At 43.7% G+C, this 10,210-nt stretch overlaps 1 long non-coding RNA gene across 1 annotated transcript; it reads left to right on the forward strand.

The window, feature by feature from the left end:
• The first annotated feature begins 661 nt into the window (after nucleotides 1–661).
• Nucleotides 662–8,691, forward strand: LOC104861356. The gene is made up of 3 exons (XR_779989.1): nucleotides 662–736; nucleotides 4,321–4,387; nucleotides 7,571–8,691. It is a non-coding gene; the product is annotated as an uncharacterized LOC104861356 (long non-coding RNA).
• Nucleotides 8,692–10,210: the final 1,519 nt, after the last annotated feature.

Genomic DNA, 10,210 nt, shown 5'->3' on the forward strand with positions numbered 1-10,210 from the left:
TGTGTTTTTATATTGTATACCTAAAATGTACCAATAAAATAGAAAAACACCTTCTTAATTCAAAAGTTAGTAATACACATTCAAAAGATTTAAATCGCAAATTGCTTTTGTAATCACCAAGCATCACTGTAGCATTTTTCTTAGGATTTAAAGGTACAAATCTCCAATGATGAATGTCATTATATTGTATACCTAAAATGTACCAATAAAATAGAAAAACACCTTCTTAATTCAAAAGTTAGTAATACACATTCAAAAGATTTAAATCGCAAATTGCTTTTGTAATCACCAAGCATCACTGTAGCATTTTGTTCTTAGGATAAACATATGAATTTGTTCTTGTACCGTCAGGAGTTCAATTCAGGAGGCTCAATGTTATGTCATAAAAAGGGTTCCATATACAGTTATTGGAAGTAGATTGTCAGTTATTAACAAGAATTTTGATCGTTGGTCTTGCTTGTCTTACCAGTGTTGTTACCCTGATCAGATCTAATGGTTGCTTGTACCATTCTCCATAACACACAGGGATTGATCTTACTGTGACTTTAGCATTCAGCTATCTGGTCTACCAAAGGTGCAGGCCAGACTAGACATGAACTGCAGCTGCAGGCCTCATTGGGTGTGTCCCAACTAATAAGCCTCTGAATTTACCTTTAGTTGGAGAATAAGTGCCAGTGAAGCTCTCAAGCACCCCTGGTTATCAGACCACAAGCTCCATGCCAGACTCAAGGCACAGGTGACCAAGACCTTTTTGTTTTCCTCCTCTTTTCCTGTCTGCCTGTCTTTTGGTGATCAGAAGCTACATCATTTTAACCTTTCATGAGGTTCCTCTGTTGCTTTTTCTAACAGCTTGAAAATCTTGTGCTAGTGTCAAATTGCTTAAAATATTTTATTGAGCATTTTGTTTTTCTAAATAGAATAATATTTTCAGCATAAATGCTTAGTATGAAATCTTTGCATCCATTATTATTCAGAATACTATGCACATAAACACACACATATGTGTCCTGGTATGTATGTATGTATGTATGTATGTATAGAACATACATTTTGGGGAAGATATGCTCACGTACATTCAAGAGAAATATTTCATAAAACAGTTCCGAATTCTGAATTCCCTACTTACTGGGTTTAGTCTACACTGGGCACCAAATCTTTTTTCTTTCTTTCTTTTTTGTGCTAGGGATTGAACTCAGGGGCTCATGGCATGCCTGGCAAAAGCTTTACCACTGAGCTATGTCTCTGGCCCTTTTAAAAATTTTTCTTTTGAGGCAAGATCTTGCTAAGTTTTCTGAGTTGGCCTTGAACTTGTGATTTCTTGTTTTCATTTCCCAAGCAGTTGGAATCATAAACATGTACTACCAGTCTTAACTCTAATACTCAGTTTGGCCCAGGTGCCCATATAAGTATAAGTGAAGAAGACTTTTACCAGAGATGAAAGACTGAAGTCTTTTTTGAAAACAGTGGCGCCTATATTCTGTACTAACCTCAGACAGTGAAATTTCTTTCTATTCTTATTGCCAAACTGTTATATCACAACTCCCTCATACAACTTTTTGGTGCAGATTTCTTTCCTGACTTTCAGACTCATATATTCATCTGTGCACTAGATGTTTCCACTTGGGTCTTTTCAGCCCTAACCCAAACTTGTTCCCCACCCCCAACTCACCTCCTCTTTCACTGTCTTCTCAGTGAAAGATGCCATTGAGTAGTGTCAAGCAGACCATTTATTTCTTCTTCTCTACCATCCCCTATATTTAATCCTATGTTTAATTTATGTCCCATCCTGTACCTTATTCCTCTGGAATCTTCCCAACTCTCTCCATCCCCATGGTTGTCTTGACCTGGGACATCTGTCCCCTGAATTGTGATGGTAGCTTCCTAAGTGGTTTCTCTGTCTCTCTCAGGTTGTTTTCATCCAAATAATCATGGATTCTAGAAATAACACGGATATAGATACATGACATTTAAGTAACTGTTCTCAATGTTTAGGATGGTTAGCTGGGCAGCACACACGTAAATGCAGTAAGCCATTCATGCCTTCAGGCTCACGGGGGACAGGTCCGACGTGCACATCAGTAGGCTGGCTGCTGCTGGGGCCTCACTTAGTGTGTTCTCAACACATTTTCATTTCCTTCACTTTTTCTCCTCAACCTCCCTACTCCCTGGGGTTTGGAATTTTTCCCCTGACCAACAAACCTTGGAATGACTGTGCTTCAGGTACTCAGTTTTTCCACATCTAGTTTTTATTGAAATTAACTCTATTTCTAAATTCAGCATCAGCACTGAGTTTTATTTGTGTCTGAATATACCTTTCCTTGATAATTAATATGGATTCCAAGTAAAAATAGACTTATTACCTAGCCAGCAGCTCGTCCAGACTGCATAAACCGCTTATTAGGGTAACCAACTTATTTTGAGCCCATTTTCCACCAACATATTTTTATCCAAGCTTATTGGTGTCCAAATACACTTTGATGTGTCAGGACAATATAGAAACCATAGCAGAGAATTAATGACATTACATACCCTAAAGAGAGCTTAAAATATATATATTTTTAAATGTAAGAACAAAAATTGCCTTTTGGTTACTCCATCCGGCTTCTGGTACCTGAGATAAATAAATATTTCAATAATTCTGGCAATTAAAAAAAACTATCATATAAGTCTAATTAGTCATCATTATGTGATGCTGTGACAATCATTACCCAAACTCTTTTATAAAAATTAACTCATGTATCCCTCACGCCTAACCTAGGAAGCAGCCATTGTTATTTTGCCCACTATGTAGATGAGAGCGTGGAGGATGGGGGTAAATGCTGGAGTTTGGGGGAGACCTTTGCCACCCAGTGTATTATTGTACCGGTGAAGGGAGCTTGAATCATTTTTCCAGAACCTTTCTAGTACTGTACATATTTGGCACTACTGAAAGCCAATTTTCAAACAATATATTTTATTTTTCACTGAAAAATAGGTGGACTATCCCTTATCCAAAATGTTTGGGACCACAAGTGTTTCAGATTTTGGGCTTTTTCTGCTTTTAGAATGTTTGCATATACATAATGAGAAATCTTAAGGACAGGACAGGACTGTAAGCATGGGATTCATTTTTATTTCATTTCCACCTTGTACACATGGCCTGAAGGTAATGTAAGTGATATTTTTGTAAATGTGCAGTTGGACCGTGAATTGTCACTTGAGGTCAGGTGTGGGGCTTTCCACTTCTGGTGTCATGCTGGTGCTCCGAAAGTTTCCAGTTTTGGAGTATTTCAAATTTAAGTCTTGAGTTAGGGATGCTCAGCCTGTATGGAGGCTAAATTTTTCCAGAATTTTGTTTTTGGAATAATATTTGTTATTATATGTTCTCTAAAATAAGGATTTACCTTTATGCTGAAAATTAATTCTTGTCCAAAAATGCTTACCATTGGACCTAAATTCTAATTTTAAAATGTTTTATTTTTATTTTATTTTATTTTTTTGTTTTTTTGAGACAGGGTCTCACTATGTAGATGAGACTGACCTGGAACTCACTAAGTAGCCCAGGCTGGTTTCAGACTCACAGCGCTCCTCCTGCCTCAGCCTCCCAAATGCTGGGATTACAGGTGTGAGCCACCACACTTGGTTTAAAAATGTTTTATAGACTTTTATTTATCTCTTTTCATTGACTCATATGTTCTTAATCACTTGAGCATGCCAGTTGTACTCTAGCACTTCCCCCCTTGGAATTGCGGTCCTGAATTTCTCTGCCTTCTCTCTTAGGCTCAATGTGACATGAGGTGGCCCCAGCCTTTTTTATGCCCCCAATAATGTCCCCACCAGAAGCAACTCTTCCCCAGATCCTTTACTATGGCTTCTCTTGATCCCCAAACTGCAGGTTCTTTTTCCTTTCCTTTTCCACTCTCTTAGTAGCACTCACATAACCCTCGTCTGCTACTAGATCTGAAAGCTTTTGGAAGGAACCATCTCAGGTCTGGCTCATCTTTGCAGTCATTGCAGCCCAACAACCACAAATATTGGCTCCGACAGACACAGTGCACAAATTAAGCATGACTGGGGCCTGAGTGTTGACTCTAGTGTAAGGAGGGGGAGCGGACGTGATGATGATGATGATGCTGGTGGAAAGTGGGGCAGGACTTGCTGCGGCGGGTGGGGAGGGTGCAAGTGCTTCTGCCCCTGGGGTCAGCAGCATTTTAGACTTTGAGAATATCTCTTGAAGAGCATTTTGACTAAGTAGTAAATTACTGACTCTTCTGTGTTCTTAAGTCAGGAACTGATGAAAATTGTTCTAATCCTTCCCCACACATCTCCTGGTTTCCCTAGACGAACTGCAGCTCCAATGCTCATAATCTTGTGACCGAATAGTCCATGGAAGGCATCCCCTTGAAAGGTTGGTATCAGATCTTCTCTTTTTTTCTGAGAAGAAAGAAAATTCCATGTATTTGGTGAATAATTAGGGCTATAATCTAGGAAATCACACATTCAAGCAGTCTTGAAAATGTGCACTCCTGATTGCAGGTAGTTTCCTGAACAGGAGTGTGTACTGCTCTTCAGCAAGAGAAACGAGAAAGACTTTGGGTGATTTTTGCAGACGCTGTGGGAAGCAGGGCAATGTTTCCCCTGGGCTGGGGTCCCAAATTCAGGCTGCTGTGTTTGTACCCTGGCTCTGCCACGTCCTAGCTGAGGAAGTTCTGTTCCCTGCCACTTGGGGCGGAGTAGTCTGACGGCAGAGCTCCTTGCATGGCCCGGGAGAGCTCACCCAAGTCAGTTTGGGGCCAGGGCCCGGAACATGGAAGAAAATCGATAATCGGCACAGTAGGTTCCAGCCTCCAACCAGAAACTGTTTCCCGTAGTCCTTACAATTGTATGTAGATAGGGAAACCAAGTCTCAGGACTGAGAAACTAAAGAATTTACCCAGAGCTGCGCAGGCAGGAAGCGGCGAGCACGGTGCTCTCCGCTGTCTTGAAGTTAGAACCAGATTTTATTTTCCCCTTAGATGCCTTGGCTTAGCTCTCTGACCCCACATAACACCACTGCATCCAAACTAGATGTATGCTAAATGCTTCTCGTGGAGCTTGTTGGAATTAGTAAGGGGTAGTCTTATACGTGAATACTTTCTTTCATATCAGTAATCCAGCTCCTCTATACAGTAAAGGTTAAGATTAGAGAAGTACACTAACAAAGGACTTTTAGAAATCCAACATTTATGTCCTCATGAGGGGGTTGGAAACCCCCCAGCTCCCTAATCTTGGGAGGTAAGTTCATAGCCATTTTTGTAGCTAAATTTTAATAACTGCGAAGGATTCATGATGTATAAATCTATGTTCTTGCTCCCCCTTAATTCCTCATCCCCCCTTTTTTGCAGTTCTGGGGAATGAACTCAGAGTGTTCTGCTCTACGCAAGTGTGCTACTACTGAGCTACTCCCTCAGCCCTCACTGGCCCTAATCCCTTATTCTGATAGACATTTTCTAGGCTGGAGCTCTCTGACTGCAGATATTTTTGTGAGAACAGTCAATGGGAAGGCTGGTGCTTTATATTTTCAAGGACCGTTCTTGCTCACTAGCAATAACAAGGCTGATAAAGTTATGGAAAGCAGAGGAGGTTATTTTGTCCCAAGGACCCTGGTGTTTCTTGAGGCATGGGTTACTGTACTCAGTGGATTGCTTCATGGTGAACCGTGGGTGCCCGGGCCCAGGATCCTGCCTGTTCTTCCTCTCTCTCTCCTCTCATCCTCTCCTCAGAAGCAGTTTTGTCCCCAGCCACCACAAACCCTGAAGGTTTTCCACAAACCACCTTCCCACCAGAAGTGCTGGAGTTGCTTTTGAGGTCTGGTGGGAACCATTTGCCGGGTGACAGGGGGTGCATTCCAAGGCTGGCCTGTTGCCAGGGCCTGGCAGGGAAAGAACAGAGAGGAAATGGTGGTTGGAAGAGGTAGAGTCCTTTTCCGCCAACGCTGGCACTCCAGACTCATTCAGATGGGAGAGAGCGGCAGTCGAATTGCTGAGGGTTGTGTGGAGCGCAGGTCGGAAACAATGGAGTGGCTGGGTGCAGTCAGATACAGCCTCTGCAGGACCTGCAGGGTGGGACCACTCCGGACTCGGTGGCCTTGGTGTCACACTGGCCACCTGCCTCCCTCTTCTGGGTTCCCCTGTGGTTGGGTCACTGAAATTCATCTGGGTCTCTGCTGGCCAAGGAGGAATCACTACAGATCCACAGGATCCAGCTGGTCCCTAGTTCACCTACTTCTGCTTTTATTTTTTGGTGGTTCTGGGTATAGAACCCAGGGCCTCAATGCTGGGCTTCCCCTGAGCTGTACTCCAAAACTTTACTTTTTAACTTTTTTGTGGGGGTGGTACCGGGGATTGAACTTGGATCCTTGCGCTTGCAAGGCAGGCCACAGAACCTCTGAGCTAAATCCCCGACCCTACTTTTTAACTTTTAATTAAAATGTAAATGTCAGATATTAATTCTGGGAGCAGATTTATTTGAGAAGTTAAAAAAAATTATTCTTCACAATGCTATTCCTTGCCAGGGTGAGATGAAGTTTTTTGGCAAGATGCACTATGAGTGAAACCAAATTTGAGATAATATTGATTTTAAGAATCTGGTGGTTGATGATTATTCCTGTGGAAAGAGACAGCGCCCCAGGCCCTATGAATAAGTCATGATCCACAGTGTCGTGTAGGGCATATAAATCATATAAATCTTCAGTTTGCTAGAGGTTTCTCAATGCCTCAAGGAAACACTGCAAAAATCCACCTGGTGGCACTCAGTTCATCGCTCCCTCCCTTGCTACTTTTGCCAGCCGAAAAGACCTACATTTAGGACACACCCTGAGTCCTATAGGAAGGATTTAGGGCAGGAAGCAGAGTGACTCCAGGTTAGCAGCGGTCATGGAGCAAATGGAAGGACAGTCTTCCCTGTGTATCCGTGAGTCCCTATCTTCAGATCCGGTGAACTGTAGATTCAAAATATTTAGATAAAAGAATGGCATCTGTGCTAAATATGTAGACTTGATTCTTGTCATTCCCTCACTAAACAGTATAAAGACTGTTTGCACAGTCTTTTCACCGTATTAGGTGTTACAAGGAATCTAGAGGTGATGCAGATTGCTTAGGAGGATCAACATAGCTTCTTTGCCAACACGGAGGCATTTTTATAAGGGATGCGAGCACCTGTGGATCTTGGCATCTGCGGGGTCCCGACAGCAGCCCCCAGATCCCAAGAGAAGGCTGTTCACTGTGAGCCCCAAATTCTCCCTTTGATGCTGGGATCCAGCTGACCGTGGCTGTGGTAACAGCTCAGAAGTCAAGCTCCAGATGAAACAAAGAGGCCTTGTCCCTCACTAGAGCAAGTGGTGCTAAACTGTCTCCCATAAACTAAAGGGAAAAAAGCAAAAACCCCAATGCTGGTAAGCAGTTGAACTGGTCAAGAAGCACCCGCTGCCCTCACCATACACACATACATTATAAAAAAGTCATCTGTGCTTTTCCTAAAGGTCACAACCAACTAATTACAATTTTAAAAGTCCTGCTGAATTAACAAGATTCATATTTTGTTTGCTTTGCAGGAAAGCTGCTGTGGTTGCTGCTGCATTGAGAAGACTTTTGGAAAAATCAGCAGTTCAGATGACCCTTGGGATGACTGGCAGCTGGCCGTAGCAGGGGAGCCCTTGAACTTGGATGGGGAGTGCTAGTGCCCATCCCTGGGGGTGCAGGCAGACCCCAGTCCTGCGTACTGCACGGTGGGGAGATGTTTCCCTGCCTCCTTATATATATATTTTAATTTTCATTCTTGTAAAATTTTGGATGTTAGTCACTGGGGTAGGGGTATGTTATGTCTGCTATTTCTCGAATTACTAGAGCAATCAGAGTTGAGATTTAAGAACCTGGAGCATGCATTCAGAGGCAGAAAGTGGCTTCCAGTCATTCAACTGTGTCTCAGCGGTGATTGTATCTCTAGGATACAAGGGCTTGGCACGCCCTTGAAAACTTCTTGATTTGGTCTGAAATCAGGTGAATTCAATGGGTAAATAATCTGCTAGCTGGAACATACGCCTTTTTTGAATGCTGAGGCAACAGGCATCAGACGTTGTCTCTTCCATTTACTCTGAAGTAACCCCCAAGCCCATTGGTTTCTTCCAAGCAGCTGATTCTGCTTTCAGATCAGTCACGCTTTTTCACGGTGTGCTTCCTGTGTACATCCGCTGGGCCACCCGTAAATTGACGAAGACCAATAACTGCTCCTGCACAGCCCCTGTGACCAGGAGGCTTGTGAAGAAATAGCAGTCAGACACCAAAGGCGAAGGACCCTCTGCCTCAGCTTGCACGCTCTTTGAGTACAATGATTTTCCATTGGGGGCTTCTTATTCCTGAACGTTCCAGGCACTTCCTGACGGTTGTCTAACAAGGGGCAGGAGTGCTGCTGTGGTGGCATTCAGGGCACAGAAAAGGCACTGAGATGTACAGAGCAAAACATGTGCCATTTCCTTATGAAGAAGGAGCGATCCAGAGCCACCCCAGTCCTGCCGCACACTCCACACCACGCTCACTGCTCAGCCCCGGGACGTTCCTCAGTTTCCATTTCCAAATACTGCCCTGTTAGCAGGATGTGGCTAATGGCTGTGGTCCCAGCAGTCTGGGAAGCTGAGACAAGAGGATCACATGTTTGGGCCCAGCCTGAGCAATTTAGCAACTTAGCAAGACTCTGTCTTAAGATACAAAATTTTTTTAAAAGGGCTGGAGACATAGCTCAGAGCGAAAAACAAGCAGATACTGTTGTGTGAGATGTGCTATAACAATTCCCTGACTTTTAGCCCTACATAGTGCTTTGTCACAACAGCAGTGAAGGTATGCAGCAAGAGTTGCTTGGCAGCTCTATCAGGAAGGCAGATTCACTCTTCTCCCTTGTCTTCCACCCCACCTGGCAGATTCTTACTGTGCCCACGAGTAACTAGTGCACGTGTCCTTATTCTCAGGCACAAGGGCCACGTGCCAAGCAGTCAGGCTAACTCTCAAGCTCATTCCTCTCCAGCCTCAGCTCTCAGAATACGATGCATTTCCTTTTTCCTTTGGCCATTTCATTTATCCAAGGTTGGGGGTTCTTCTAGTCCTATTGTGTAATTAAGCTTCAAATGTTTAATTTGATTTTTAAAAAAAAGAAAAGGGAAAGACATACACACACACACACACACACACACACACACACACACAAAGCAGCCCTCTTACTGGGCTATGTTTAGCTGATGCTGTTCGTTGAGTCTGGAAAAATCCAAGGCAGTGCTCTCTCGCATTAATGCTCCTAGACCACAGAAAGCTGGCATTCAGTCCAGCGGCAGCCTGTGTCCAGCCTCCAGGCCCTGCCAAAAATGGGAGGGACAGCTCAGGTGAAATACTCAGCATGACTGCTTTACTGAGTGAATCCACTTGATGCCCCTGTAGCTATCTGATGTGACTTCCTTATTTCTTGAGGTTTAGGAAGAAGGGGGTCTCACTTGAATTTGTAGTTAAATTTCCGCCTTTGGATGGGAAGGTAGCTCCTGCCAGTGGGGCACCTTTTACGGGAGACCTGAGGACCATTGGCATTGCAGAGTTGGTGCTCACAATCTAGAGTTTCGTTGGAGGGGATTATCGGCCTCATGTTCCTCCTGCCCCTGCCCCACGCCCATAGGCTTAGCTTGGCAGTTCACTGCTCTGCTGGGAAAAGGGGGTTTGCAAAGCTCAGTAATCAGAGCAGATGCAAGTGTGGGCTCAGAGAAGTGAGTCTGGCTAGACTGGGGCTACTGTATCAATTTTTCCAAAAAGTCATCAGGATCCGAGAGCCTGGATTTCGCCTCCACCCTCTTAATGGACAATGGGGCTTCATTCACTCTTACTAGGAAGTTCCTGTTTCTCTACCAAATGGAGGAAATTAAGTGCTAATGTGGCACTTCCCACCATCTGGAGAGAAATAACCCTACCCATCATTAAGAAGAACCCACATTTAGAGCTGGGGAGATACCAGTACTTACTAGAATATGCTGACATTAAAAATCAGGGAAGAAAAGGGCCCCTCCTCCCATTTGTTACATAAAAACCCATGGAAGGGATTGTCATCTGATCTAAGTTGGGGCAAAGATTTCCAGGTGTCCCACATACCTGCCGAGCACCACTGCTTTGCTTTCTCTCCTTAAACATGCAAATAGGCGTGGCTGTTACCACGGTAGGCACAT

This window comes from Fukomys damarensis, unplaced genomic scaffold, assembly GCF_012274545.1.
Source record: "Fukomys damarensis isolate Sample0158 unplaced genomic scaffold, DMR_v1.0_HiC HiC_scaffold_10, whole genome shotgun sequence".
Lineage (NCBI taxonomy): Eukaryota > Metazoa > Chordata > Mammalia > Rodentia > Bathyergidae > Fukomys > Fukomys damarensis.